The sequence below is a fragment of the Sturnira hondurensis genome, unplaced genomic scaffold, assembly GCF_014824575.4.
Source record: "Sturnira hondurensis isolate 20B ecotype Veracruz unplaced genomic scaffold, ASM1482457v3 Scaffold0009665, whole genome shotgun sequence".
Classification (NCBI taxonomy): Eukaryota; Metazoa; Chordata; class Mammalia; order Chiroptera; family Phyllostomidae; genus Sturnira; species Sturnira hondurensis.
In genome coordinates this window covers 251,644-258,812 of record NW_028082296.1, presented here as the reverse complement: position 1 = coordinate 258,812, position 7,169 = coordinate 251,644, and the positions used below count along the sequence as shown (strand labels likewise).

Genomic DNA, 7,169 nt, shown 5'->3' with positions numbered 1-7,169 from the left:
TACTTAATATTTATTAATGGAATTAAAAGTGATGTTTTTACAGTCTTGCCTCCTCATATAATAAACAGTAAAAATGAATATTTTATTTTATTTATTTTTTATTTTTTTAAAGATTTTATTTATTTATTTATCTTTAGAGGGGAAGGAGAGAGGGAGAGAAACATCAATGTATGGTTGCCTTTTGTGTGTCCCCTGCTGGGAGTTGGCCGGCAGGGAACTGTACTACAACCCAGGCGTGTGCCCTGACTGGGAATCGAACTGCGATCCTCTGGTTGGCAGGCCCGCGCTCAATCCACTGAGCTACACCAGCCGGGCAAAAATGAATATTTTAATAAAAATTGCCTGAGTCATTATAGGTTCTAAAAATAATAGCCAAATGGTAATCAAGAAGGGTGGGGGGAGGAGTCAAATCAGGAAGTCTGTGAACTTTTTAAAAATCCTAACTGGAGAGGTCACATAAGAATATGCGACACTATGCACATGATTTTGTAAAAAAGGTGAATTTTGTAAAAAAGGTGAATAATTCCATAGGCTTAAAAAAAAGGAAATTGCCTAGAGGAAGGCAAATCTGTCTGTTAGAGATTCTGAGGAGAATAAATTCAATATCACTTTAACCTCCACGAAATATGCCCAGTACAGGTTTGAACTGTCAGCTCTTTCAGTTACCATTTCTTAATTTTTGAGTTCTTTTACTTAGTACTCTATTCATTTAAAAAAAGTTAGAAATGACAAGTATGATTTTCTTTTTATTGTCTTTGCTTGTGATATTAATTTGTTTCTTTTTTTAAAAGTATTTTATGTAAGATGCTTAAATCCACTCCTGCTCACAGATACTGTATTTTTCTATTGGCCATTTTGTTAAATAGGGGCTAATATTGACTAAAATCTCTTTCCTGCCATGTCCCTAGTTAGAGTTTGTCCAAAGAGCTACTTGTGGGACATTTTAAGAACGGAAGGTGAAGAGCCACTCTACTCAGTACAATTTTGTGGTCACATAGGTGGCAGAGAGATGCAGACATACCTGGGGGGGAGTGCCAGCTTGTCCTTGTCTCCTCCACTTGCGTCCATCTCTTCCACCCAATTGCTGACAACCTGATAACGAACAGTAACCCCCAGACCTAAACAGAGGTAGAAGTTACATAGGAACAAGGGCTTCCTCTCAAATTCCCTGTACCTTAGGGACTGGGTTTTCTTGGCTTCTCAAATTCCTCTGCAGGCTTGCACTAGATTACCCAAGAAAGCAACTTCAGGCAGAAATTAGTGACTTGTTTTCTGATCCTTGAACTCTTCCCTTCCACCCTTTAGTTCCCTCACCTCCTTTCATGACTGTGAGCTTTAATACCTTTATTGTCAACCTGATTCCATAACCACATAAGGACTGAATGGCTCTGCTTCCCTGGCTGAACCCTGAATGATGCATTAGCTTTAAGATTCAGCTCAAATATTACTCACTGAGAGAAATTTTGTGGGGAAATATTTACTCAGTGACTCCCACCACTTGTATCCCATAGACTAGATCAAGTACTCTGCTAAATATCTCATACCATCAGTATTTGTCACTCTTTGGATCACAGCTATCCATCTGCCAAGCTATCCAACTATACATTTATATATTATTAATGTCTGTCTCAGCAATAAACCATAAGAACTATTGGGACAGAAAAAATATCTGACTTGGTCTTCATTATCTATGTGACTGTTACTACAGTGCTTGGCATTGAGCACACACTCGATACATATCTGTTGAATAAACAAAGGAATATAAAACTCCTATTTTATGCCCATGGCTTTAAGCAAATATGAAACTTTGTGTTTGTGTATCTATTCAGCCATATATTTATGGCTCAAATTTAATCAAGAAAACTAGATTGGTATAATTGTATCCCATTAAAAACATTTGTAACATTTGGAAGCATGATTCATTTCCTTAATGAAAATGATATAATAGGGCCATGAGGTGTATAGCTAGACAGGTTGCTCTACACAACTTTAGAGTGCTATTTATATAGTCTGGGATATAAATGATTCACTCTAAAGTTCTACAATACAGGGGCTTTGATGATAAATGCTGGTGACTAAGGATCCATCCATACCAATGGTAATATCTGATATTATTGTGAATGATATTTTAACACATTCTCTTTCCTGAAATCATATAAAAGTAAATACTGTTAATGAAAAAAACACTGTTAATGGAAAAACGTGTTTACATTTGTATACATACACTAATACTTCCAAATGACAGAAACCCAGCCTAATTTCTTCAAGCAAATCAGAAGTTGATGGAGTAGATGTGTCCCTCAGTTAAATCATGAATACAGAAACTACTAGAGCAGGGGTGTCAAACTCATTTTCAGCAGGGGCCACATCAGTCTCATGGTGGCCTTCAAAGGGCCAAAAGTAATTTTAGGACTGTGCAAAACTATTCCTTAACAGTTAAGTGAGAGCTCGGCACTGCCGCTGAGTAGAAACAAGGTGCTGGGCCAGATAAAACAGGGTGGAGGGCCATGTGTTTGCCACCTGTGTACTAAGGGGTTCCAAACAGAAGAACATTAATACTGGAAATGAGAGTTTGTGTGTTGGAAAAGCTAGGGCAGCGAAGATCGGGAAGTTCCTAGTGGACTTCACAACCCAGAGAATGAAGGGACTGTGAAACCCTGCCATTGAGAGTGGCATCCCTCTGCCGTCCTGGCATCTGTCTCTTGCTCCAACACGGTTTGGATGCAGCAGACCTAGGGACGCGCCTTCTTTCCAACTACCATCCAATCTCTTTTCTAGTCACCACTTTTGGAACCACCTCAGCCATCCTCAGCCTCTGAGACCAGCCCAAACTGTTTTTTTTTTTAAATCTTAATTCTTTGTTGCCGAGCAACCATAGGTTCCCAAATTCATCTGAAGTATTCCCCTGAGGTAGAAGCTGCCATCAGCCGCCTGGCCAATCTTTATCTGCATGCCTCCTATACCCACCTCTGTCTGGGCTTCTATTGCAACTGTGAGGGTGTGGCTCTGCAGGGCATGAGACACTTCTTCTGAAGATGTGCCCAGGAGAAGTATGAGGGCTCTGAGCATCTCTTAAAGCTGCAAAACTAACACGGTGATCGGATCTATTCCAGGATGTGGTGGAGCCTTCCCAAGATGAGCAGGGTAAAACTCAAGATGTCATGGAAGCCACCTTGGCCTTGGACAAAAATCTGAACCAGGCCCTTTTGGATCTACATTCCCCAGGCTCAGCTCACGTAGACCAGCATCTCTGTGACTTCCAGGAGAACCATTTCCTGGATGAGGAGGTGAAACTCATCAAGAAGATGGGAAACCACCTGACTAACATTTGTAGGCTGGTTGGATCCCAGGCCGGGATAGGCAAGTATCTCTTTGAAAAGCTCACTCTCGAGCACAACTAGGAGCCTTTGGAGCCCAGAGGGTTTTGAGGGACCCTCTGCATTTCCCTACTATCTGGCTTTTTGCCTGATCCTCTCCCTGAAACTATTAGACACCCTTTGAACCACCCTGGAGCCCTCTCCCATGTGCTGAACCAAATGGAAACAATAAAGTTTTTTTGCAGAAAACAAAAACAATGACAAACTAAAACAAAACCTGCCATTGAATTTCTCAGAGGACTACAGCCATGAAGTCAACAACTCTCATGGAAACACATGGAACTTCCTACAAAAACGGATGGCTGACATCTGCCAGAGTTATACACCTACTCATAGCTGTTGACTAAAGAATAATTACATCTTTCCTTCCATTTCCCAAGTATTTTAAGAATGCTTCTTATTGGTGAAATCTAATGAAAGGTATTCTTTAAATGGCAGGTGATTATGGTAAATCCAGTTTCCAAATTCTAGCTCCTGTCATGCATGCATGGGAAAGTTTAGGAGGGAAATGTGTATCTGACACAGTGATAGTTTTTGATACAGAAATCCATGTTAGAGACATTTTACCTCCTTAAACTTCAACCAAAAATTTAGTTTTTTCCCTAACATTGTTGTTTTGGTATCTTAATAAAATTTAAGGCCCTTCTAAAAGTGATAAGCTTGTACAATTTTATTTTTCACACATATGCCACTTTATTCTTAAATAATAACCAACTTTTCTAATTAATCTCTTGAAGGAAAGTTACAATACATGTATAGAGATTTGAAGCAGCATATGTGTAAAAACATCTGAAAAAAATTAAAGTTTCTGGACAGATGTTAAAAGAGTTTTGTAGAAAAACTATCAGCATTACAATCCCAGTTCTAATTTACTTTACATCAGGCATTTAAATTTATTATCTTTAGGCCATATGTTCCAAATTGAGCTCGGTTCTATATTCATGAATCAGTTGACAATGAATAGTTAAGTTCTGCTAATTCAGAAAGGTGAAGTTGAGTGAGCTTATTTTAATGGTGGAATATTTGTAACTACAAATCTACATACCATCAGAAAACTTCCAAAAAAAATCTGCCATATGTTTTACCCGTGATGGAAATGGTTTTTTAAAAGCTGCTGCTTTTATGCAGCTATACTTGAGAATATCTCAGCATTTCCATTAAAATTCTACTTCGAGAGTTTTAAACTTAGCTCTAACATTCATTTTGGACTGAAGTTTAACATGTGAAATCTAAGGGAATATTAAGTGACAGATTATGTCAAAATAATCAAATGGCTTCAACATTTTATGTCTTTAATGCCTTAGTTAGATTTAAATTATTAAAAAACATGATGTGCCACACGGACTTAGAGTTGTGGCTCACTTAGTTATGACAATGAGCCGTCTCCACCTATCAGTGACAATCTCCGTGAACACTGCAGTTCGTTTCCTGGAAATAGCAAAAATGTCTACAGGTAGAAATCCCGGGGGATGAGAGGCACAATTCCTGGGGCTTCTGAAGACCTTAGTTGAAAAGCCAAGGACATGGTCCAGATTCTCTGAAGTAGCCCAAGGGTAAGTGGGAAGCAATCAGTGAAAATTTTGGACCTAGGTACCAAAATGCTTAAATAGAACCTGAATGTATAAACTAAAAATTTCCCAGTGGAAGGAATCAGTAAAGATCATAGGAAGAGTGTTATTCCCATGTGTGAAGTAAAGCGTGATTTCCTCCATCCCCCACCCCCACCCCCAATCACCCCAGTCATTGTCAGCACGAATGATCAGCACAGAAATCGTGCAGGAGGACAACCCACCGCTGTCCACACAGAATGGCTCCATGAACGCCATTCCCCGAGGCACTTGGTCCATCCGCTTCAGGACGATCGGAGTTAAAGAGATAATGCCGAAGAGTCTCTACTCTTTCTCAGAGATTTCTGAATTTTACCAAAGTCACATTGGACTTGGAAAAACCTGGGTTTTAACCCCGGATTCTGTCATTTTCAGCCTGCGTGATCTTGTGCAATACAATAACATCTCTAAATTCCAATTTACTAACCAATAAAGTTAGTGACAATATAAATCTCAGATATTTTTAAAACTGACTAGACAACTATAAAGTACCGAGAATGTGCTTATCACATAACAAAATTCAATAAAGCCTAATCACTATCATTTTATATAATACACAAACCAAATACTGCTTCATCAACTAGAACCTGCTGGTACATCTATTATGAAGAACAGCGTCCACCTGATTACTTTTGACTCTCCCTCTATCAATGGTATCATGTCCATGGATATCAGGAAAGTGACAGGAAAGCAGGAGAAAAATATAGTGTTTTAATATTAGGACTACATTTATTTTTTTCTGAAATATTGTTACTGGATCTAAATATTGATCTTTCAAGTCTACCCTGTCCTAAGAACTTTTTGCATTATCTTAGTTCATACAGTAAACATTCATTAAGGCCTGCTGTAGGCCAAGGGCTGTGCTAAAAGCTAGTGCTGAAGAAAAAAAAAATGTGTCTTGCTTTCAAAAGCTAGTAGTTCCAAGGGTAAAGATGATAGGAAAGAAATAATTCTAATAACATGAGATAAGGGTTGATAAGGCCGATGCAGGGTACGTTTACATCAGATTGAGACATTTGAAAAGGCTTCTTAGGGAATGTGATAAAACAGGTTTTTTGTTTTTTTTTTAAGTGAAGTTGTTCATTTGAATGAAAGAAGTAAAGATGTTTGGGCAGGAGAAAGAACATACAAATGAGTTAAAAGAGCTAAAATAACTTAGTTTAGTAAAAGTTTAAAATTATAGTAGTGACACATACAGAAAGATATGCCAGGAAATGTCAGTAAGGGTTTCTCCTAAATTATATGCGAATTTCTCAGAGATTTTGAGCAGCTCACTGGTAAGATGAAACGTGCCTGGGAGAAAAATTATTCTGGTAGCAGTGTGAAGTATAGAAAGATTGAAATCAATGAGATCAATTAGGAAGATATTCAATAACCTAATAAAATAATAAAGTACTACTGTACAGTATTAGGAAAGTAATTTTATTTTAATTGAATTTTTAAGCCTTTTTTCTTGTTATTACATAAATTTAGATATTAACAGCAACAACAGTAATAACAGTGTGAGCTGAGGGGAAGCAGAATATGCCACTCTAAATTGCACCACTGTGGCCCTGGCTGATGTGGCTCAGTTGGTTGGAGCAGGTTCGATTCCCAGTCAGGGCACATATCTGGACTGTGGGTTCAGGCTTCAGTGTGGGTGTGCACAAGGGGCAACTGATTGATGTTTCTCTTCCTCTCTCCATCCCTTCCCCTGTCTCTAAGGTCAATAAGCCTGTCATTGGGTGAGGAGAAAATAAATAATAAAGCAATTAATAAAATGTGCAACTTTGTCACGTGTATCGTTTTGAGCTGAAGGCAATTAAGACCCAGCAAATGTAATTGCTCCCTGAACAGCCAACAAGACAGGGGGCCTATACCAGAAAGAGAGCTATTATATCTGAAAAACCTATATGCATGGCAGAGCAAACATCTGCTTTGCAAACCTTTGCTCTTTTGATCTTCCTGTGAGTTGTCCTCCTACTCTTTGAAGCCCCAAACCTCTACCCACTTCTCCTTAGCTCAGGAAGATAGGTATACTTCCATTGTCTTTGAGTCTTATAATTTTTTATGAGGCTCTTATATGTATGAAATTAAATTTGCTTTTCTCCTGTTGATCTGTTTTATGTTAGTTGAACTATTAGATCAGTCTAAGGATCCAGAATGAAAGAAGAGAAAATTTTTCGGCTCCTATAGGGTCAGAGTA

General features: G+C 38.5%; 1 pseudogene; it reads left to right on the top strand.

Moving 5' to 3' along the window:
• The first annotated feature begins 626 nt into the window (after nucleotides 1-626).
• On the top strand, nucleotides 627-3,401 carry LOC118994659 (ferritin light chain-like; annotated as a pseudogene).
• The last annotated feature ends 3,768 nt before the right edge of the window (nucleotides 3,402-7,169 follow it).